At 44.1% G+C, this 24,206-nt stretch overlaps 1 protein-coding gene and 1 pseudogene across 1 annotated transcript in view; both read left to right on the top strand.

Annotated features, from left to right (window-relative positions):
• The window catches only part of CLMP (CXADR like membrane protein), a 127,583-nt gene that overhangs the window by 54,973 nt on the left and 48,404 nt on the right, over positions 1–24,206 (top strand). The gene's annotated exons all lie outside the window — the stretch shown is intronic.
• On the top strand, positions 5,392–6,232 carry LOC106993511 (FUN14 domain-containing protein 1 pseudogene; annotated as a pseudogene).

The following is a 24,206-nucleotide window of genomic DNA, read 5'->3' as shown; positions in this document are numbered from 1 at the left end:
AAAGTTACTATATACACTAAACACCTTAGCATTTCACGGATAGAACAGCCCATTCAGAACTAGAATCGGATAACTCGATTTGGGCTTTAGAAAGAGACCTAGGTTTAGCGCCGTGGTTCTCAGGTGGGGGCAATTTTGTTTCCCAGGAAACATTTGGCAATATCTGAAAACATTTTTGATTGTCACAACACAAGGAAGGAGGAAGGGTTGTGTTAGTCTATTTTGCATTGCTATAAAGGAATGTCTCAGACTGGATAATGTATAAAGAAAAGAGGTTGATTGGCTCACCGCTCTGCGGGCTGTACATGAAGCATAATGCTAGGCACCTGCTTCTAATGCGGGCCTCAGGAAGCTTGCAATCATGGTGGAAGGCAAAGGGGGAGCCCACATATCACATGGCAAGAGAGGGAGCAAGAGGTGAGGGATGCCAGGCTCCTTTAAGCAACCCACTCTCATGTTAATTAATGGATGATCCAGAAGTCACTACCATGGCGGGGCGGGGGGGGGGGCACCAAGCTATTCATGAGGGATCTACGCCCAAGACCCAAACACCTCCCACTAGCCCACCTCCAACATTGGAGGTCATATTTCAACATGAGATTTGGAGAGGACAAAACATCTACATCATATCGGGGGTATGGAGAGGTGCAACTAGCATGTAGGGAATAGAGGCCACTGTACAGTGGATGCTGCCATACATCCCACAATGCACGGAACGCTCCCACAGCAAGGCATTACCTGGCCAGAAAAGTCAGTAGTGCTGAGGTTGAGGATCCCTGGCCTAGAGTTGGCTGAGAGGAAGAGAGGAAAGCTTTGGGCAAAGGTTATGTGTGGGAATGTGAGGCTTGAGGGGTAGAGGGGAGGTATAAGATGGAGGCAGGCGGAAGAACGATAGAAGCACGAGGCCACCACCCCACACTGTAATCCAGAGGAAGATTCCCTCCACCAACCAATGATAACTTATCTTCTGACTTACTGATCTCCATTAGAAACAAATATAAGAATCCCTTTTATATTTCACCTTTCATTCCTGCTCACCTTTTATTCCTACATGAAACAGGATCTCATAACCCTTCAGGGGTTTCTTCAAACTCTGACAAAATTACCTTCCACCCCTACTATACAACCAAAGGTATTTTAGGCTTAATTTGTCTCCTCCTCCTCCTAATAACCTAGTACTATTTTCACCTGACCTCCTGAGCGACCCAGATAACTACACTTTAGCCAACTCCCTCAACACCACATCCCACATTAAGCCAGAGTGGTACTTTCTGTTTGCCTATGCAATCTTACGATCCATCCCTAACAAACTAGGAGGCGTACTGGCCCTTGTATTCTCCATTCTCATTCTAGCAGTTATTCCTGTACTTCGCACGTCTAAACAACAAACCATAATATTCCGACCATTGAGTCAGTGCCTGTCCTGAATCTTAATGGCCGAACTATTTACACTCACATGAATTGGGGGACAGCCAATCGAATACCCTTTTATCGCCTTATCGCCATTGGACAGATAGCATCTATTATGTACTTCTCTACCATCCATTTTATTTTATTTTATTTTATTTTGAGACAGTGTCTTGCTCTGCTGCCCAGGCTGGAGTGCCATAATGCAATCTCGGCTCACTGCAACCTCCACCTGCCAGGTTCAAACAATTCTTCTGCCTCAGTCTCCTGAGTAGCTGGAACTACAGGTGTGCGCCACCATGCCCGGCTAATTTTAGTAGAGACGAGGTTTCACCATGCTGGCCAGGCTGGTCTCGAACTCCTGACCTTGTGATCCACCTGCTTCAGCCTCCCAAAGTGCTGGGATTACAAGCGTGAGCCACAGCGCTCAGCCCTTCTACCATCCATTTTAGAATCTTAAAATGTTACCACCGAAGCTTAGAGATCCAGCCCAACTCCTTTGCATTGCAGATGTGGAAACTGAGCCCTAAAGAGACAGAACTGAGTGCTCAAGGCCACACAGGTTTCTAAATAGCAGAACCAGCTGCAGAACCCAGGCTCCTAACTCACTGGCCAGTCCTATTTCTTCTGTTTTATTTTTGACATCTAACAGTCCAATAACTTTTTGAACATCTCTCATACAAACCTCTGAGCTGCAGAATAGTTTTCAACTCAGTAGGAACCTCCTGAGATTCCTATTGAGTTGAAAACTATTCTGCAGCTCAGAGGTTTGTAAAACTTTTCTGCAAAGGACCAGAGAGTAAATATTTTAGGCTTTATAAGCCAGAGGATTTCAGTCACAAATACTCAACGCTGCTGCTGTAGTGTGAAAGCCGCCATACACCATACATAAATGAATGGGTGTAGCTGTGTTCCAGCAGAATTTATTTATAGACACGGAATTTAAATGTTATACAATGTATGTGTCAGAAAACGGTACCTTTTCTTTTAATTTTCTTTCACCCATTTAAAAATGTTAGAAGAAGGCCGGGCGTGGTGGCTCAGGCCTATAATCCCAGTACTTTGGGAGGCCGAGACGAGCGGATCACGAGGTCAGGGAATCGAGACCATCCTGGCTAACACGGTGAAACCCCGTCTCTACTAAAAATGCAAAAAAATTAGCCGGGCGTGGTGGTGGGCGCCTGTAGTCCCAGCTTCTAGGGAGGCTGAGGCAGGGGAATGGCATGAACCCAGGAGGCGGAGCTTGCAGTGAGCCGAGATAGCACCACTGCACTCCAGCCTGGGCGACAGAGCGAGACTCCATCTCAAAAATAAATAAATAAAATAAAATAAAATAAAATAAAATAAAATAATTAAAATGTTAGAAGAGTCTGGGCGCAGTGGCTCACGCCTGTAATATCAAAACTTTGGGGCCGGGCGCGGTGGCTCAAGCCTGTAATCCCAGCACTTTGGGAGGCTGAGACGGGCGGATCACGAGGTCAGGAGATCGAGACCATCCTGGCTAACACAGTGAAACCCCGTCTCTACTAAAAATACAAAAACTTAGCCGGGCGAGGTGGCAGGCGCCTGTAGTCCCAGCTACTCGGGAGGCTGAGGCAGGAGAATGGCGTTAAGCCCGGGAGGCGGAGCTTGCAGTGAGCTGAGATCCGGCCACTGCACTCCAGCCTGGGTGACAGAGCGAGACTCCGTCTCAAAAAAAAAAAAAAAAAAAAAAACTTTGGGAGGCCATGGCCGGTGGATCACCTGAGGTCAGGAGTTTGAGACCAGCCTAGCCAACATAGTGAAACCCCATCTCTACTAAAAATACAAAAAATTAGCCGGGTGTGGTGGTGCAAGCCTGTAATACCAGCTACCGAGGAGGCTGAGATAGGAAAATTACTTGAACTTGGGAGGCAGAGGTTGCAGTGAGCTGAGATCGTGCCATTGCGCTCCAGCTTGGGTGACAGAGCAAGACTTCATCTCAAATAAATAAATAAATAAATAAGAATTATTCTTAGCTCCAGGCCACATCAAATGGTGGCAGGGTGGGGGACGGGGGGTGGGGGGCAGGTGGGAGCAGGGAGGATGTTACCAGATTTGGACTCTATCAAAATTGCTGATATGCTGCTATCAGAAAGTAGATCTCCAAAACCAGCAGGAAAAAATTTTTAAAACTCCAGAAAAGTGCAATAAATTGCAAACAATACATACCATAAATACTGTTGTTGCTAAATGTAAGATAAAGTTTCATATTTCTATATGTACACACACATACACATAAGCATGAGAGAAAGATCCAGAAGGATCTTCATAAAATTCGTAACAGGAATTACTTGGGGGGGGAGGAGGCTTGATGGGAATAGGTCAAGGAAGGCCTTGCAGTGTTTCCATGTGTTTTATAATGAGAACATATTTATGTCTTAGTCCTGTAACTTTTTAAAGTTTTAAATTTAAAAAGAATCCATGTGTACCTTATACTAGTTTAATGAATTTGCCTCACCCCTCACAAATAAACTTCATCCCTCCTTGCTGCCTCATCCGAGGGAATCAGGGACAGAGCTGGAGAAGCCCAGGACAGAGCTTCAGCCCCTGCTTAGCAAGCTACCGGGAGGCAGCCCCAGGCCCTGGGGATTTCTGATCATTTTATGGTTTGGGAGAGGGAGGGAAGAAATGCTCTTTCATCAAATTAAAAAAATAAAATAAAATTACTACTCTTTCTGCTGGGATACTGATGGTCTACGGCTCTTAGAGGATCTGACTTTGGAAACCCCAAGGACAAAGGAGACCTAAAAAGCAGCCGCAGCCAGTCCCCTGGTGTCTGGGTCGCTGCTCTTGAAACCTCCAGCACATGTGGTTTCAATCACCGAGCCTGGCGCCTTCCGCCACTCAGAAGCCCAGCAGCTTCGGGGCGCCCAACTGACTTCTTTGTTTGCGAGGAGCTGGGCCCAGCCAGGGTGGCCGCCTTCGCCTTCGAGAGAGGTTTTAGGCTCAGCCTTCCCCTTTCTATAAAATTCCGGAAATCTCAGGGCAGCCCCAGGCGACAGGCTGCAGGCAGCCTGCAGCCTGCTTGGGGAAGTTCTTATCTCCGGGGACAGCCTAACCCTGAGACCTCTTGGCCAGTGCCGTCCAAAGCAAACAGCAAGCAGATGGTCCAAGCTCGGCCTCTGGTGAAACTGTTTATTCTTAGGAGATGGCCATCTCCCCTCTGGGACCCTGCCGGCTCCACCAGCCTTTGCTCCTCTTTCCCTTCCGCATCTCCCCCTTTCTCCTTCTAAATGGGAGTCCTTTGAATTTGATACCACTTTTGAGCTTTAAGAAAGGTCTACCCCGTCTCTACTAAAAATACCAAAAAAAATTAGCCGGCCATGGTGGCGGGCGCCTGTAGTCCCAGCTACTCTGGAGGCTGAGGCAGGAGAATGGCGTGAACTCGGGAGGCGGAGCTTGCAGTGAGCTGAGATTGCGCCACTGCACTCTGGCCTGGGCCACAGAGCGAGACTCTGTCTCAAAAAAAAAAAAAAAAAAGAAAAAGAAAGAAAGAGAAAGATCTGCAAGGAAAAGTCAGCATTCCTTCCATTGTGGAAGTTAATTTGGTTTCCTAGAGGAGAAGGGTTGAATGGAAACATATGGGGCTAGAGAAACTGGACATGGGAGGTTTACATTCCCAGTTTGGAATGAGGACAAACCTTGTTTGCCTATGTTGGCCGCCTGTCACATCTAAAACCAAATGCCATTAGCCAGCCCCATAAGTAAGATTCCATTTATGGTAAGTTATTAAAGTTATACTTTCAGAAAGTTAAAGGTGACAGGGCGTCGTGGCTCACACCTGCAATCTCAGCACTTGGGAGGCCGAGGCAGGCGGATTCTGTGAGCTCAGGAGTTCGAGACCAACCTGGCCAACATGGTAAAACCCCCGTCTCTACTGAAAATACAAAAACTAGCCAGGCCTGGTGGCATGTGCCTTTAGTCCCAGCTACTTGGGAGGTTGAGGCAGGAGAATCGCTTGAACCTGGGAGGCGGAGGTTACAGTGAGCCGAGATCGCGCCACTGCACCCCAGCCAGGGCGACAGAGCCAGACTCAGTCTCAAAAAAAAAAAAAAAAAAAAAAAAAAAAATTACTTGTAATAACCCAGGTTCCAGCCATGAAATATTACACTGGAGAGACCATAGACTTCCATCTTGGCCTAGAGCGGACCTTAAAGCGCCAGGGAGAGGAGGGCGGGGTGGGGGGGACCACCCCAGAATTGGCCCCCCGGCGGTATCATGGCGACCTGAACCCCGCTCCCCAAGAATATGAAAGTGATGATGACTCTTACGAAGTGCTGGATTTAACTGAGTATGCACGAAGACACCAGTGGTGGAATCCAGTGTTTGGCCACAGTTCGGGACCTATGGTGGAAAAATACTCAGTAGCTACCCAGATTGTAATGGGTGGCGTTCCTGGCTGATGTGCAGGAGTTTTGTTCCACAAAGTTGGAAAACTTGCAGCAACTGCAGTAGGTGGTGGCTTTCTTCTCCGTCAGATTGCTAGTCATGGTGGCTATGTGCAGATTGACTGGAAGAGAGTTGAAAAAGCTGTAAACAAAGCAAAAAGGCAGATTAAGAAACGAGTGAACAAAGCAGCACCTGAAATCAACAATTTAATTGAAGAAGCAACAAATTTATCAAGCAGCACATTGTGATATCCGGTGGATTTGTGGGAGACTTTTTGCTCAGACTTGCATCTTAAGGACATGAATATTCTCACATAGTAGATTCAACTACGAGAAGAGAAGTGGCAGCAATAAGGAGTCTCTCAAAAGTACATGCTGCCAGAGTCTCTAGGGCAAGGAGAAACAACCAGCTGGAAAACACTGAATTCACAATTTAGCATTTTGCCATCTAAAGCTAGGCAAACTAGTATCTGCACCAGTAGTGTTCCTGAGCAAAACATGGCTTTCATCACTTTGTAAAAATTTGCATCTTTAGAAATTAGCCTATAAAATATCACCATTGTAGACAGAGAGAGAAAAGAAATATGTTGGATTTATTGCCTACTAAAATATTATTCTCTTTTAATGTAAATAAAATGTTCTTCATTATGAAAAAAAAAAAAAAGAAATACTACAGTGGAAATACAAACCTGCAGGCAATCATCTTACCTTAATCAACCCAATTCCTAGCCTGGACGCCTGAAATATCTATGACAGACACCTCATTCAGGACTTTGTTTTTTACTGTTCCCTCTTGGGACATTGTCAGTCCTTAGCTTTGGACATATATACATATACATATGGTATATAGGGTCTATAAATCAGAGTCCCTTTCCCTCACCTTCTTTTTTTAACTTTTGAGAACAGCACAAACACTGCAAAGATATTTGACAATCTTCTCAGGTATTTTGTTGTTCTTTTTTTGGGGGGGTGAGGGACAGAGTCTTGTTCTATCACCCACGCTGGAGTGCAATGGCACGATCTTGGCTCACTGCAACCTCTGCCTCCCGGGTTCAAGCCACTCTCTTGCCTCAGCCTCCCAAGTAGCTGGGATTACAGAGGCCCGCCACCACGCCCGGCTAATTTTTGTATTTTTAGTAGAGATGGGTTTTCACCATATTGGCCAGGCTGGTCTCAAACTCCTGACCTCAGGTGATCCACCCGCCTCAGCCTTCCAAAGTGCTGGGATTACAGGCATGAGCCACCACGCCCGGCCTATTTTGTTGTTCTTGAAGTAAATAAGGAAAAAAAATTTCAAAACCAGTAAATTTGTTTATTGCTGCTCTCGAATTTATGACAGCTGGTATCCATGAAGCAAAGTGCTCTCCTGACAGTGCGCTGGCACACTGACAAGCTCACATGCTAGAGAGCAATTTTTTTTTTTGAGACAGAGTCTTACTCTGTTGCGCAGGCTGGAGTACAGTGGCACAATCTCAGCTCACTGTAACCTCCACCTCCTGGGTTCAAGCGATTCTTGTGCCTCAGCCTCCTGAGTAGCTGGGACTACAGGCATACGTCACCTTGCTGGGCTACTTTTTTGTATTTTTAGTAGAAATAGGGTTTCACCATGTTGGTCAGGCTGGTCTTGAACTCCTGACCTCACGTGACCCCCCTCATCCCTGCCTCAGCCTCCCAAAGTGCTGGGATTACAAGTGTGAGCCACCGTGCTCAGCCTAGAGTGCAAATTTGAACATGAAATGCCCTTGCTTAAAAACCCCAATGGCTCCCCTTTGCCTAAGCGCCAGGGACAAATTTTAATCTTCTTAGTATGCTATTGTGAAAGAAAAAATTAACCATATACTTATTAAAGATGGTAAGAAATACACTATTCAAGGGAAGTGTAGGAGAGAGAAAAAATCTTTTCCTTCTACCCTTTTTCATTATTTGCTGGGGCTTTGTAACAAAAGACAGATTAATAAGAGAAAAGCATACTTTTTTTTTTTTTAGACAGAGTCTCTCTCTGTCACCCAGGCTGGAGTGCAGTGGTGAGATCTCGGCTCACTGCAACCTCCCCTTCCTAGGTTCCAGCAATTCTCATGCCTCAGCCTCCTGAATAGCTGGGATTACAGGTGTGCACCACCACACCTGGTCAATTTTTGTATTTTTAATAGATACGGGGTTTCACCATGTTGCCAGGCTGGTCTTGAACTCCTGGCCTCAAGTGATCCACCCACCTTGGCCTCCCAAAGTGCTGGGATTACAGGCATGAGCCACTGCCTACAAATTTATTTAATATAGTCTTATGTGACATGAGAGCCTTCATAAGAAAATGAAGCCCCAGAAAATAGTTAGACATGTTTTTACTAGGTTTGATGAAGAGTAAAAAATCATGGGAAAAGGGTATGATCGAAGGGTAATAAGCTGGGGGAGACAGCAAGGCTCGCCACTCAGATTCCTCTCAGTGTTCCTGTCTTCTCAGACAAGGACACTCCTTCCTCTGGGCATAGGGAATTGCCTCTCATATCAGGGGCTTATGACCTTCTTGCGGGGAAGGTTAGACAGTCCTTCCTGCACCTGCTCTTTCTCAAATTTCTTTGGCCTAAAATACTCAATATGCCAAGGTGTCATATTTTGGGGTAGGATGTTCTGAACCCCATCACAGCAGTGGCTACTATGATGGGGTTTTGTAGTATGGGCTAGAGATGGGGCTCAAATCCAGGGACAATAAGGAAAAGTGGAGATTTATAGCCAAGAAACAAGGTAGGGGAATCAATGGATGGAAAATCACTAGGAAGTAGGGTAACTCTTTGTTAAACTGACTTAAAAAGATTTCTGCTGAAAGGAAGCCAGGGTAAGAAGATGTTGACGGTGGTCAGACCGAGAGGAGGATCCCACTAAACTCACTCAGTAGGATCCTTGATAAAACTGGAGTAAGCGGACCTAGACAGAGCCAAAGGTTGGGCCTAGTCAAAAGCAGGACCCAGAGGAGCCTGACTAGAGCCCGATCAAGGAGTCTGCGTTCATGCGAACTTCTGATTTCTCCATTACCCTTTTCCAGCCTCATTTCCAGTCATTAGAGCCTGTGGATTCTATACTGATGTCATTACAAACTTCCCATCTTTCCCTAACATATCTCCAGGTCATCCCAACAACTCTAGAATTCCATGGCGGACAGTTACAGTATCAGAAGCCAGGCACAGTGGCACATCCCTATAATCCCGGCCTTTGGGAGGCTGAGGCAGGCGGATCGCTTGAGGTCAGTAGTTTGAGACCAGCCTGGCCAACATGGCGAAACCCTGCCTCTACCAAAAAATACAAAAATTAGCTGGGCATGGTGGTGCACGCCTACTTGCGAGGCTGAGGTGGGAGAATCGCTTGAGCTCAGGAGGTGGAGGCTGCAGTGAGCGGAGATCACACCACTGCCCTCCAGCCTGGGCCACAGAGTGAGACCCTGTCTCAAAAATAAAATAAAATAAAAATAAAAAACAGGGCCAGGCACAGTGTCTCACTCCTGTAATCCCAGCACTTTGGGACGCCAAGGCGGGTGGATCACTTGAGGTCAGGATCCACCAACAGAGTGAAACCCTATCTCTGGCCAACAGAGTGAAACCCCGTCTCTACTAAAAATACAAAAATTAGCTGGGCGTGGTGGCAGGTGCCTGTAATCCAAGCTACTTAGAAGGCTGAGGCAGAAGAATCACTTGAACCCGGGAGGCAAAGGTTGCCGTGAGCCAAGATTGTACCACTGCACTCCAGCCTGGGCAACAGAGCAAGACTGTCTCAAAAATAAGATAAAATAAAATAAAATAAAATGAGAGAGATAAAAATAAGATAAAAAAGGAAAAAGTTATCACCTCAGAGCACAGAGGAATAGAAAACATTGGGGAAACTGTGATTTAGGAAACAGCCACATCTCCATGTGGACCTTCTGAATAGCTTTCCATATTTGACAGTTCCCCAAAGTAATCATTCCTTTGCTGAGTCCTTAATAGGGCAGCTGCCCACTCACCAGCCGTGTGCCCTGGCATGGGACTGAATCAGCCTGCAGGAAGATAGGAATCGTATCTTTCTGCAATTTGCTAAAAAGAAAAAAAAATGCTATTTGTGGAGCAGAGGTTCTGCCTCAGCACTTGGTTCAGTTCTGCTCCTTCCTGAGAGGTTTCTTACACGTATGCACCCCCGCAAAGATTATTACTTTCCTTCACTTTTGTACTTCTTACTATAATAGCTAAGATAGATTTTATACAACGTGCTTTAAACAAGATTATATTTAATCCTTATGACAGCATGTGAAAAGGTACTATTATTATGCTCATTTTATAGATGATAAAAGTAGGTTTCGAAAAATTAAGGATCTTAGCCAGCTGCAGTGGCTCACGCCTATAATCCCAGCACTTTGGGAGGCTAAGGCGGGTGGATTGCCTGAGGTTAGGAGTTCGAAACCAGTCTGGCCAACATGGTGACACCACGTCTCTACTAAAAATACAAAAATTAGCCAGGCATGGTGGCGCATACCTGTAATCCCAGCTACTCGGGAGGATGAGCCAGGAGAATCACTCAAACCTGGGACATGGGGGTTTTAGTGAACCGAGATCACACCATTGCACTCTAGCCTGGGCAACAAGAGCGAAACTCCATTTCGAAAAAAAAGAAAAGAAAAAAGAAAGAAAGATAGATTAAGGGCAGAGTCAGGACTCGAATGTGACCCAAACCCACTCAAGTAACCATCCTCCACACTGTGTTTTGAAACCCAGTATTTAAGAGTTTGGAAAAGGTTAGTTTTGGGCTTATTTTTGCTTATTGTTCATTTGTTTGTTTTGTCTTGCTTCTAATCTTAAATACATAAAATTAAAGTAAGAACAGTTAGAAATTCCCTCCAAGAGTCAAAATATTTCTTTTTCAAAATATTCTTTCTATATTTTTCTTTTTTTCTGTATTTTTTTCTAATCTTTGTGGTTACCATGAAATATTTCTCAATGGAACTGATGGAGCAAGAGAAATTTCTAGGCTCTTTATATTTGAGGGATGAGAAAAAGATCTAAAACAAAACAGTCATAGTATTTGGAAGGAAAGAAAAATGATCACCTAAGTACTATTTTGGAATGACAGATATTATTTTTGAAATCCAGCTGGACACAGTGGTTCACGCCTATAATCCCAGCACTTTGAGAGCCCAAGGCGAGTGAATTACTTGAGGTCAGGAGTTCAAGACCAGCCTGGTCAACATGGTGAAACCCTGTCTCTACTAAAAATACAAAAATTAGCCAGGCATGGTGGTGCACACCTGTAATCCCAGCTGTTTGGGAGGCTGAGGCAGGAGAATCATTCAAACCTGGGAGGTGGAGGTTACAGTAAACTGAGATAGTGCCACCATGCTCCAGCCTAGGTGATAGAGTGAGACTCTGTCTCAAAAAAAAAAAAAAAAAAGAAAGAAAGAAAGAAAAAAGAATTCCATTTGGGGAAGGAAAACAAAGAACTTACCACACTTTTCATGCTGTGTGTGAATATCATATACATGTATGCTATGATGGTGTTTAGAAGCAACTCTGAATGGAGTTTTAGATTTGTGAACTATTTTCTGACTCCTGAACTACTTTTTTCCCCAACCCTTTTCCACAGCTCACCCTTCACCCTCCCAGAATGCCTGCTGTCCATTCCCCGGCATGTGCAGGAGGCAGGAACTATGCATTTCCCAGTGGCTGCCTGCCAGGGAAGGTGGGCTTCTGTCCATCTGGGCGAGGGCATCATCAGCTTGTGTCAAAGGAAAGGTGATAAAAATTTTTCTTTTCCCTCCTGACTTGCTTAAACACCATCCAGACCATACCATTTTTCTTAATTTGCACTGGGTGGACAATAAATAATTTCTCTCCCTTTTTACTTTTGCCAAACCCTGCCCAGAAAGCAGGGCAAGGCCTTGGTGGCCCTGGGGCCATTTCCCAGCACCTCCCAGGGAGCTCTATCTACCAGACCACGGTAACTCTGAGTGAAAATGATGGGAAGTGATCTTCGTCCACAAAAGGGCCAGGTTTGAGGCCTCTCCGGGCAGTTACATCCCTTGGACTCCCCTGTACAGTTCCCAGAGTTTCAAATTTCTGAAAGATGAATACCATACAGTGTTCTCCAGCCCCAACACTAATTTTCTTTACCTCCTTTTCCCTTGAATATTTTTACTCTTTCTCACCATCTGCATTCTTATGAAGAGAGGTTTCCATTCAATTCTGCTTTAACATGCTATTTTCTGAGTGTGGGCAGAGTCTTCTCTGTGGCTTAGTGGTTTTGAATGCTGAACAGAGCAGGAGACAAAATTTGATCCCTGGCTCTGTAACTTATATTTATTCTCTAGTATTTCAGGTCTGGAGCCTCCAGGAAAAAAAAAAAATGTGTTTTGATAAAAAGGAAGGAGTAGGTGGATTAGACGTGAAACACCATTTCTGAAAACAACAGGGTGTCAGAAGTCAGAAGACCTGGGTTCTAGTCCCAACTTTGCATTAACTTGCATCAGTTGGCTTGTCACTTAGCTGCCTAATGTATAAGGTAAAGTGGTCAAATGAGAAGTGGTACTGAACTATATATATATGTGTGTGTGTGTATATATATATTGAGATGGAGTTTCACTCTTATTGTCCAGGCTGGAGTGCAACGGTATGATCTCGGCTCACTGCAACCTCCGCCTCCTGGATTCAAGCACTTCTCCTGCCTCAGCCTCCAGAGTAGCTGGGATTACAGACACCCGCCACCACATCAAGCTAATTTTTTGTATTTTTGCTGGAGATGGGGTTTCACCATGTTGGCCAGGGTGGTCTCCAACCTGACCTCAGGTGATCCACCTGCCTCGACCTCCCAAAGTTCTGGGATTACAAGTATGAGCTATTGCTCTCCGCCCTGAACAATATTTAGAAGCACAAATTTTAAAGCAGACAGACCTTCAGTTCTAACACTGGCTATGCTAATTATTGGCTGTATTTCTGCAGAGAATGTTTTTGACTTCCCTAAGCCTCAGTTTCATTGTCTATACAATGGGAATAAAAATCATACCTATTCTATGGGGTTGTGTAAGGATTAAATAAGATAGTGTTCACAGAACTCTCAGCAAGTGTTCAATATAGGTAGCTATTTGTATAAAAGTTTCATAAAATTCTTCCCACCTCTATGTATTTTAATATTCAATTTGAAAAAAAGGTCAAATTAGTTGTTTGACATATACTGATGATTAAACTTTTAATTATTTTTCACTTTTTTACTTGCAGTCTTTTTCTCTTTTTTTGAGATCATGGTCTCACCATGTTGCTCAGGCTAGAATGCAGTGACATGATCATAGCTCACTGCAGCCTCTACCTCCTGGGCTCAAGCGAAAATCTCACATCAGCCTCCCAAGTAGCCGAGACTACAGGCATGTGCCATCACATCTGGCTACTTTTTAATTTTTGGTAGAGGCAAGATCTTGCTATGTTGCTCAGGCTGGTCTCAAACTCCTGGGCTCAAGCAATCCTCCCACCTCGGGATTACAGGCCTGGGCCACCATGCCGGGATTACAGGCCTGAGCCACCATGCCGGCCTTATAGTCCTACTTTGTTTTTGTTTTTTTAAAGAAGTCCCCTTTCTTCCTGGTTGGCTGAGTTGTTTTGTTTTTTTTTTTTTAAATCATGAATGGGTATTGAATTTGTTAGTCTTTTTCTTCATTCTCCATCTGCTGAAATTATACTGCTTTTCTCCTTTATCCTATAAATATGGGGAATTACAATGATTAATTGATTTTTTATTGTTAAACCAACCTTATATTCTGAGGATAAAACCTACTTGGTCTGATGCATTACCTTTTTTTTTTTTTTTTGAGACAGAGTCGCACTCTGTCGCCAGGCTGGAGTGCAATGGTGCGATCTTGGCTCACTGCAACCTCTGCCTCCCTGGTTCAAGCGATTCTCTTGCCTCGGCCTCCTGAGTCTGGGATTACAGGCTCGCACCATCACACCCGGCTAATTTTTTTGTATTTCCAGTAGAGACAGGGTTTTGCCATGTTGGCCAGGCTGGTCTCGAACTCCTGACCTCAGGTAATTCGCCCGCCTTGGCCTCTTAAAGTGCTGGGATTACAGGCGTGAGCCACCGTGTCCAGCCACATTACTCTTTATATCTATTACTTGATTTGATTTTGTTAAGGGATGATTGCATGTAAGTTCATGAGTGATATTGGTCTGTGATTTTCTTCTGTGTGTATGTGATATCTTTATCTGGGTGTTGGGATCAGAGTAATGTTGATAAAATGAAAAGGAAGTACTCCTTTTCTATTTTCTCAAAGAGTTTGGGTAGAATCACTATCATTTCTCCTCTCTGAAAGGTTTAGTTCTGGCTTTTAAATGTAAAACAAACCGCCCCTTTTAGTCCTCCCTCCCTCCACACAATAAGTCTTAATTACAAATATGGAAAAGAAGCCATTATAAAAAGAGGTGGGCTGGGTGTGGTAGCTCATACCTGTAATCCCAGTACTTTGGGAGACCAAGGTGGGCGGATCACTTGAGGTCAGGAGTTCGAGACCAGTCTGCCCAACATGGTGAAACCCCATCTCTACTAAAGATACACAAATTAGCTGGGCATGATGGTGCATACTTGTAATCCCAGCTACTCAGGAGGCTGAGGCAGGAGAATTGCTTGAATCCAGGAGGCGGAGGTTGCAGTGAGCTGAGATCGCGCCACTGCACTCCAGCCTGGGTGACAAAGAGAGACTCTGTCTCAGAAAAAAAAAAAAAAAGAAAAGAAAAAAACAAAATTATTTAAAGATGGAATTATATGTTCATAGTTTCCTGTACTTTTCCTTTATAGCATTTATCACATTTATACACTTAATTATATTTAACTTATCACATTTAATATAATTAAATTCTTAAAATTATTTCTCTCTTATTACTATGAGTCTTTTTCATACAATTGTAAGTGTCATGAGGGACGAGACTAGTTCTGTTTTCTTATTACTGTCTTCATAAACTTAGCTCAAGAGTAGAAAGACAGCTGACCAGGCGCAGTGGCTCACCCCTTTAATCTTCACACACTGGAACGCTGAGGCTGGAGCACTGCTTGAGCCCAGGAGTTCAAGACCAGCCTGGGTAACACACTGAGACCCCTGTCTCTACAAAAAATAGGACTGGTAAATAGTTGATTAGTACATGGATAAATTAATTAATACATTACTTAATGTTTTCAGATTAACTTCCCGGAGAATTTGCATGTTCCTCTGAAAAATTAATTAATTCGGCTTGCATCCATTGAGGGCCTATTTGGTGATAAGCATTTTGTAAATACAAAGAAGAATTGAAAAGAATGGCCCTGCCTGGGGAATTTAGCATGCAGTAGGAGAAAAGACGAGACACTATATAGGCATGACAAAATGTAAGATCTATTATAGAAGTGTCTACAGAGTATTACAGGAAAATGGATTAAAAAAGAAATTCAAGCTATTCAGGCAAAGCAATATATTCAGGCTGGCCCCTTGAAAGAGAGGAAAAGATTTTCTAAGCAGGGAAGGTGAGGCAATAAGCAGGGTGAGCAGCATGTGGTGGGTGTGGCTAGGAAGGTGTCTTTGTTATACTCTAGCCCAGCACATTGTCCAGTGGGTGCTTCCTATGTGCTTCTGCTGTTGAGAAAAGAGAGCAGAAAGCAAAGACAGTGGGCTGGGCTCAGTGGCTCACACCTGTAATCCCAGCAGAGGGATTACATGAGGCTGAGGCAGGTGGATCACATGAGGTCAGGCAGGTGGATCACATGAGGTCAGGAGTTTGAGACCAGCCTGGCCAACACAGTGAAACCCCGTCTCTACTAAAAATACAAAAAAATTAGCCAGGTGTGGTGGCACATGCCTGTAATCATGGCTACTTGGGAGGCTGAGGTAGGAGAATCGCTTGAACCTGGGAGGCAGAGATTGCAGTGAGCTGAGATCATGCCACTGCACTCCAGCCTGGGCAACAAAGCAAGACTCTGTCTCAAGAAAGAAAGGAAAGGAAGGGAAGGGAAGGGCAGGGAGAAGAGGGGAGGGGAGGGGAGGGAAAGTGAGTGCTGGGGAACGTGGCCCCCAGTCCACATCCTGAAAAACCTTGAGTGTTCGTGCAGGAGTCTCCTCTTGATCTTGTAGGCAGTGGTAAGGCCACTTGAGGTTAAGTAGGGCAGTGCTTTGCAAACTTCTCCATGAGTGCTCCTAAAGGCAGAGTAGTGTGCACATGGACCTCTGGAGATTTGGGACATAGCCCAGAACAACCTGCCAAAGCCTGGCATTGCTTTGAAGTCTTGCTTTAGCTTAAAAATGCATATAAGGCCAGGTGTGGTGGCTCTTGCTCATAATCCCAGCACTTGGGGAGGCCGAGGCAGGCAGATTGCCTGAGTTCAGGAGTTTAAGACCCTTCTGGACAACATGGTGAAACCCTGTCTCTGCTAAAAATACAGAAAATTAGCCAGGCATGGTAGTGCACACCTATAGTCCCAGCTACTCGGGAGGCTGAGGTGGGAGGATCACTTGAGCTTGGGAGGCAAAGGTTGCAGTGAACCGAGATCTCACTGAGGAAGGAGACCACTACTACTCCTGCTGCCCTCCTCCCCTCACCTTGCTTAGTTCACAAGTAGGAAAGAGAGAAAGAAACAAAAGTAAGATAAATAGCCAGACAACCTTGGCACCACCACCTGGCCCTAGGAGTTAAAAAAAGTAATAATAATAACATCAACCCTTGACCTAAACTACTTGTGTTATCTGTAAATCCCAGACACTGTATGAAAAAAGCATTGTAAAACTTTCTGTTCTGTTAGCTGATGCATGAAGGCCCCAGTCACGTTTCCCATGCTTGCTCGATTTATCACGACCCTTTCACGTGGACTCCTTAAAGTTGTAAGCCTTTAAAAAGGTCAAGTATTTCTTTCTCGGGGAGCTCGGCTCTTAAGACACGAATCTGCCGATGCTCCTGGCCAAATGAAAAACCTCTTCCTTCTTTAATCCAGTGTCTGAGGAGTTTTGTCTGTGGCTTGTCCTGCTATATCACCACTGCTGCACTCCAGCCTCAGTGACAGAGCCAGACCCTGTCTCAAAAAAGAAATGCATATAAATTTTGTATTCCACTCCACATATATATATATATTTAAAAACAGGGCAGTGTTTTCAATTACTTATTTAGTAAACTGACGCTCCAAGAAAATACTGATTACATAATTATCTTAGAATGCTATGTGTTTCTGTCTCACTGCCCAAAACCCTCAGGGATATGTACACATTTCTGAGAGGACAAAATAAAGGAGAACATCCATTTTGTTCACTGCTGTATGCCCAGCACTGCAGATGGTGCCTGACATATAGCAAGGGCTCAGTAAGTAGTTATTAAATGAATGAATGACATTAAATGACTGGTTATTCTAAAAAGTGATATGAGCAAATGACTGTTAGATTATTGCAGAGGCAAAATCCAGAGAAGTAGAATTTGGCCCTTCTAGTCTCTGCTGCCAGATAGTCCTGCATGCTGAATGAAATACATCCAACTCCCTAATGATTTCAATTCACTCACCTGTGACACCACAGCCCACCAAAAATCCTGGATATTTAAGAGGGGTTTTGTGAGGTAGGGGTGAAATAGATCTCTACTTGCCTCTGGATTAATCTCAAAGATTAGCTAACCAATCAACTGGGAAAACTGTGAGCTGTGCATGGTAGTTCATGCCTGTGATCCCAACACTTTGGGAGGTCAAGGCAAGAGGATCACTTGAGGCCAGGAGTTCGAGACCAGTCTAGGCAACATAGCAAGACCCCCATCACTACAAAACAAGAAAGAAAAAGAAAATTATAGATAAAAGCAGATACTTGTCGTTAAACTAAAAATAACACCAAAAATATATAATACGGCTGTTCTCTGTAGGCCAATTCCAATAATATTTATCTAGAAGTTTCCTTCTCCTAAGTCTCCCCTCACATGAATTGCTCGCTCCTCACTGCTCCTTTTCTCTTTCCCTTGCAATCTAACCCTGAGTAATGAGTTCACTCCCACCCAAACATCCAGAGCTCATTCCTGCCTTTCTCCTTTACATTTTCCCTCCATTTGTCACTCATGTTTCATTTTCTGCACTGATTTTCATCATTTATGGGTCACCATCTCCTCTGAGCTGCCACAGCATTAGAGGTAGTGTCAATTTTGTGCTGTCTTATAGTATTTGCTAATTTTTTCACATGCCTTACAACTACACTGGATGCTACATGAGGACAGGAGTCAGGAATTGTGTATGGATTGTGTCTATTCTCACATGTTCCACAAAATCCCTGTACAATGCTATACATAACACATGGCCACATTGCAGGTTCCCTGATTGACACAGGAACTAACAGTCAAAGAAATCTGCCTGTGTGTACGCCGCACTTCCTCATGGCACTTGCCACCAATTTCTCATGTACAAAAACCTTGACCAGGCGCAGTGGGATTACCACTGTAATCCCAGCACTTTGGGAGGCCGAGCTGGGCAGATCACTTGAGGCCAGCAGTTCAAGACCAGCCTAGCCAACATGGTGAATCACTGTCTCTACTAAAAATACAAAAATTAGCCAGTATGGTGGCACATGCCTGTAATCCCAGCTACTTGGGAGGCTTAGGCACGAGAATGGCTTGAACCCAGGAGGTGGAGGCTGCAGTGAGCCAAGATCACACCACTGTACTCCAACCTGGGTGACAGGGCAAGACTCTGTCTCAAAAAAAAAAAAAGAAAGAAAGAAAGAAAGAGAGAGAGAGAAAAGAAAAGGAAAGGAAAGAAAAGAGAAAAGAAAAGAAAAGAAAAAAATCTTCAGATCTCTGCTAGAATTCTGCAGAGTTCATGCCCCCAGAAGGGTCACAGCTGGAGGCCAATATGATATGCCCAGAAAAGCTGATTCCTGGACTAGAAACCAGAGTGGCTTTTAAAGACCACAGAGAAAATGAAAGATTTGAACAAATATTTTTCCTAAGAAGACCTCAGTGTCTGGTAGGGTTTCCAAGCTGCAAACACAGCAAAAGGGATGAGGGTGCAGGAACAAGTTCTTTTGGGCAGAGCAGGCCTTGGTTTACAATGGACATGATGGCTTCATCCTGAACATTTCTGTACTTCTGTAATTTGTTCCGAAAGCCTTGATTCGTTTCCCTTAGTCTGAACCAAAATAGCTTAAATACAACATGCCTGGTGAGTAGAAAGAAAGGAAGAAGGAAAGGAGGGAAGACAGGGAGGAAGAGAGGGGGAAAGTAAGAAAAAAACAAGACATGAAAACAAAATCCCACACGCATTTTCTCTTTGGGTTTCATAGTCAAAATTAGCAAAATGAGGGGCAATTCCCTCATTCCTGATGAAACCTGGTTTCACGTTTCTCTGCTACCTTTTTCCCAGATAAGGTTCTCTGGATAAGAGAGAGCCTATTGGGAAATAGAAGCTTTTTCTCCTTTTCTATCATTCTAAGCAGAGGGTGTTGCAACAGAAAAGCTTTCCAGTAGGAGTGTGGCCTCTGTGTATCCAACATGAGCTTCCTGAGTACACGGACAAGCTGTTCTGTTTCCCGGAGGACTGTCCTATCTGTCCCAGGGTTAGAGAGCCAATATCAGAGGCAGTATCGCAGTTGACAGACACAACCCTGCCAACGATGACTGTCTGTTGAACAGGGGAAGTGGGAGGATAAAAAGCCACAGATCAGATTAAATATTTTGTCGTTCTCAAAAATGGAGCAGAGCACCTGGCATGGTGGCTCACGCCTGTAATCACAACTACTAGGAAAGGTTGGGAGGGTCTCTTGAACCCAAGAATTCAAGACCAGCCTGGGCAACATAGCAAGACCCTATCTCTAAAAAAACTGAAAAATAAAAATGGAGCACAGAAAATGTCTATAGTCTAGAAGACAGGACCTGCCCCCTAAATCACTTACTGATATTTTAGGTAATGTGGTAGATTTAACACATGTATTTTTCTCTGTTTCCTCCCCAAAACCCACTAAAATGAAAGTAAAGGGCCAGACACAGTGGTTCCCAATCCTAGCACTTTGGGAGGTCCTAGGTAGGCAGATTGCTTGAGTCCAGGAGTTCAAGACTAGCCTGGCAACATGGCAAAAAGCCCATCTCCACAAAAAAAATACAAAAATTAGCCAGACGCAAGGGCACATGCCAGCAGTCAGTACCAGCTACTTGGGTGGCTGAAAATGGGGGAGGAAATAAAGGTGAAAGAGAAATGTCAACAAATGTTTGGCTGATGAAAGCAGGTGGAAGAGAGGTAACTGACTTACAAAAACACAGTGGCTGAAACCCCAGTGCTTATAAGCCAGTTCATTAAAAGGCTCAGGGACTGGAATCTATATAGGTATACTCCTGACCCACTACACCCACTCAGCTCAGAGAATATTGGCAGTCATTACCCACCTCCCACTGACAGACATGTGATTTTAAAATTTTTTTCTGGCCAAGTGAGGTGGCTCACGCCTGTAATCTCAGCACTTTGGGAGGCCAAGGCGGGCAGATCACTTGAGACCAGGAATTCCAGACCAGTCTGGCCAACATGGTGAAACCCCATCTCTACTAAAAATACAAAAATTAGCCGGTCATGGTGGCACATGCCCATAATCGCAGATACTCAGGAGGCTGAGGCAGGAGAATTGCTTGAACCTGGGAGGTGGAGGTTGCAGTGACCCGAGACTGTGTCACTGCACTCCAGCCTGGGTGACAGAACGAGACTCCATCTAAAAAAAAAAAAAAAAAAAAAAATTTCTCTGGAGTAATTCAACAGCTTCAGAAAAAAGACCAGACACTGACATTGGGAATCCCACAATCAAACAGCCTACAAAGAAGCCCACTGTAAAGTCCTGCTCATTCACAGCATTTCCAAACAGCTTTTTTTGTTTTTTGTTTTTTTTTAGACGGAGTCTCGCTCTGTTGCCCAGGTTGGAGTGCAGTGGCGCGATCTTGGCTCACTGCAAGCTCTGCCTCCGGATTCATACCATTCTCCTGCCTCAGCCTCCCGAGTAGTTGGGACTACAGGCATCTGCCACCATGCCTGGCTAATTTTTTATAGTTTTAGTAGAGACGGGGTTTCACCGTGTTAGCCAGGATGGTCTTGATCTCCTGACCTCGTGATCCGCCAGCCTCGGCCTCCCAAAGTGCTGGGATTACAAGCATGAGCCACCATGCCCAGCCACAAACAGCTTTTTAGTATCTCTCAATATAACATGAGACATTTGAGAAAAGTAAGAGAAAAGCAAATAGAAACAAAGACTATGCAATGAACCCTGTGTTAATATCCTGAGAGACTAATGGAAGGCATAGTATCCATCAAACAAGAATACGATAATAATAACAATAATAGCAATATTTATTGAACATTTACTATGTTTCAGACATGTATTAAACTCAATTCTCATAACATGCTTTAATAATCATTTAATCATCAAATAATTAAATACAATTATTTCCTCCATTTTATAGATAGGAAAACTAAGACAGAGAGGATAAAGAACTTGCCCAAGCTTGTAGAACTAAAAAATAATTTTTCTGGTATTTGAATTGCTGATTTTAACAATTATCTCATAATGCCATCCAAGAGATCCCTTGACAAACTCTTGGAACAACTCAACCAAACAACATGGGAGAAAAGATCTAAAAAAAATAGAGGATCAGTCCAGGAGGTCCAACATCTGAAAGATGAGTATATGAAAAAGAAGGGAAAATGACATGAATTATTTTTATTTTTATTTAGTATTACTTTTTTATTTTTGTGGAGATGGCGTCTCACTGTGTTGCCCAGGTTGGTCTCAATCTCCTGGGCTCAAGCAATCCTTATGCCTTTGCCTCCCAAACACTGGGATTAGAGGCGTGAGTCACTGAACCCAGCAGAATTATTTTTAAATAGTACAACAACATTTCCTGACACTTAAATGAGTCTTTAGATTAAAAGACATATCAAAATAAGTTAATGGAAAAAAGTCTTATACCAAAACACATCACAGTAAAATTTTACAACTCCGGGGATAAAGATAAGACCCCAGGTCAGGCGAGGTGGCTCACACCTGTAATCCCAGCACTTTGGGAGGCCAGGGTGAGTGGATCACCTGAGGTCAGGAGTTCGAGACCAGCCTAGCCAACATGGTGAAACCTTGTCTCTAATAAAAATACAAAAATTAGCCAGGCTTGGTGGTGCTCGCCTCTAATCCCAGCTACTTGGGAGGCTGAGACAGAAGAATCGCTTGAATCCAGGAGGCGGAGATTGCTGTGAGCAGAGATTGCGCCACTGTACTCCAGCCTGAGGGACAAAGCCAGTCTCGGTCTCAAAAAAAACCAAAATAATGTGAGACATAAAATGTATATGAACTAGTAGGAGGGAAACTGAGGGCCACGTGTGAGAGAGACTTACTTTTCACTGTATACTATTTTGTTCTGTTTGAATGTTTACCATATGCTTACATTACATTATTCAAAGAAGTGTTTAAAGGCTTTTTGAGGGATGCTAATAATTAATTAGATTTGTGAACTGCCCATCTTAGATACTAAAGTACTTGGGTGATTTCTTGTTCTTTGTTACCCCCTGTAAGCATGAAGCACACCGGGTCTACAGGAAAGGCGGTCTGCCAGAACTGGTTTGATGCTCTGATGAAAATGCAAAGATCAGCCGGGCTCGGTGACTCATGCCTGTAATCCCAGCACTTTGGGAGGCCGAGGCAGGTGGATCACCTGAGGTCGGGAGTTTGAGACCAGGCTGACCAACATGGAGAAACCCCATCTCTACTAAAAATACAAAATTATCTGGGTGTGGTGGTGCATGCCCGTAATCCCAGCTACTCAGGAGGCTGAAGCAAGGGAATCGGTTGAAACCGGGAGATGGAGGTTGCGGTGAGCCAAGATCGTGCCATTGCACTCCACCCTGGGCAACAAGAGTGAAACTCCGTCTCAAAAAAAAGAAAAGAAAGGCCGGGCACGGTGGCTCAAGCCTGTAATCCCAGCACTTTGGGAGGCCGAGACGGGCGGATCACAAGGTCAGGAGATCGAGACCATCCTGGCTAACATGGTGAAACCCCGTCTCTACTAAAAATACAAAAAAAAACTAGCCGGGCGAGGTGGCGGGCGCCTGTAGTCCCAGCTACTCCGGAGGCTGAGGCAGGAGAATGGCGTGAACCTGGGAGGCGGAGCTTGCAGTGAGCTGAGATCCGGCCACTGCACTCCAGCCTGGGCGACAGAGCGAGACTCCGTCTCAAAAAAAAAAAAAAAAAAAAAAAAAAAAAGAAAAGAAAGAAAGAAAATGCAAAGATCACCTGGAAGACAATTCCCTGGCAAGACAAACTCAAGACTCATAGTTAGGTCACTTGAGTAAACACATGAGTGAATGAATGAATACATGAGTGTGAGGCAGCCATTTGAGTCATTTGGGTGTGAGGGAGGGACAGGAACAAAGTAAAGTTAGGGGAAATGACTTGGCATTACAAATCTTCCCTTGCTGAGATGTGACGTTTTCTGCTAGGATATAAACTGGGTGTAGGAGCCAAATTGCAATGCTGGATCTATTCTTGCCACCTTAATGAGAAAAACGGAAGTCTGGTTTAGCCCATTTATCTGCATACCATCATTAAGTTGCATACAGCTCGAGGTCCAGATTTTTAATTGCACTGATCTGTCTCTGGGAGAAAAGAAGCTCCAAGATTTTCTTTGTCAAGCATGAGCTAAGTTTGATTATAGTTCTGCCCACACATTTGATGTAAGAAGCAGATTAAAGTTTATTGCAGTCTTGGCTGGGCGTGGTGGCTAATGCCTGTATTCCTAGCCCTTTGGGAAACCGAGGCAGGAATATCACCTGAGGTCAGGAGTTCGAGACCAGCCTGGTCTACATGTTGAAACCTTGTCTCTATGAAAAATACAAAAAAAAAAAAAAAAATAGCCAGGCATGGTGGTGCATGCCTGTAATCCCATCTACTTGGGAGGCTGAGACAGGAGAATCACATGAACTCCAGAGGCAGAGGTTGCAGTGAGCCAAGATCGTGCTACTGCACTCCAGCCTGGGCAACAAAGTGAGACTCCATCTCAAAAAAAAAAAAAAGTTTATTGCGGTCTTCGAGAATTTATACACTTGTTGTTTTAAAGCCACTTAAAAAGTGTGTATGAAATGAATGGTATGATGCATATGGTCAGCTTTCCATGAACACATTCATAAGAATATATTCCAAAGATTTCTCCCAAGTGATCATAGGTGAGTAGTATTAGTGTCTTGGAGAAAGATTGCCACATTCTTTAGTGTTGTACACAAATGCCATACAGAGAGTGAATTACTGCCTTTCATATTCTACCTGCCATAATCTTTGAAGATAATTCCTTTTTTCCCCCTAAGATCAGGATGGTACAGCTTTTGTAAAAATTGCCCTATGACAAATTACAGGAAAATATATTATCAGGGTGGCATGAACAGCATTATACT

This window comes from Macaca mulatta, chromosome 14, assembly GCF_049350105.2.
Source record: "Macaca mulatta isolate MMU2019108-1 chromosome 14, T2T-MMU8v2.0, whole genome shotgun sequence".
Classification (NCBI taxonomy): domain Eukaryota; kingdom Metazoa; phylum Chordata; class Mammalia; order Primates; family Cercopithecidae; genus Macaca; species Macaca mulatta.
Note: the sequence above shows the minus strand (reverse complement) of the source record. Positions and strands in the feature narration are given on the sequence as shown.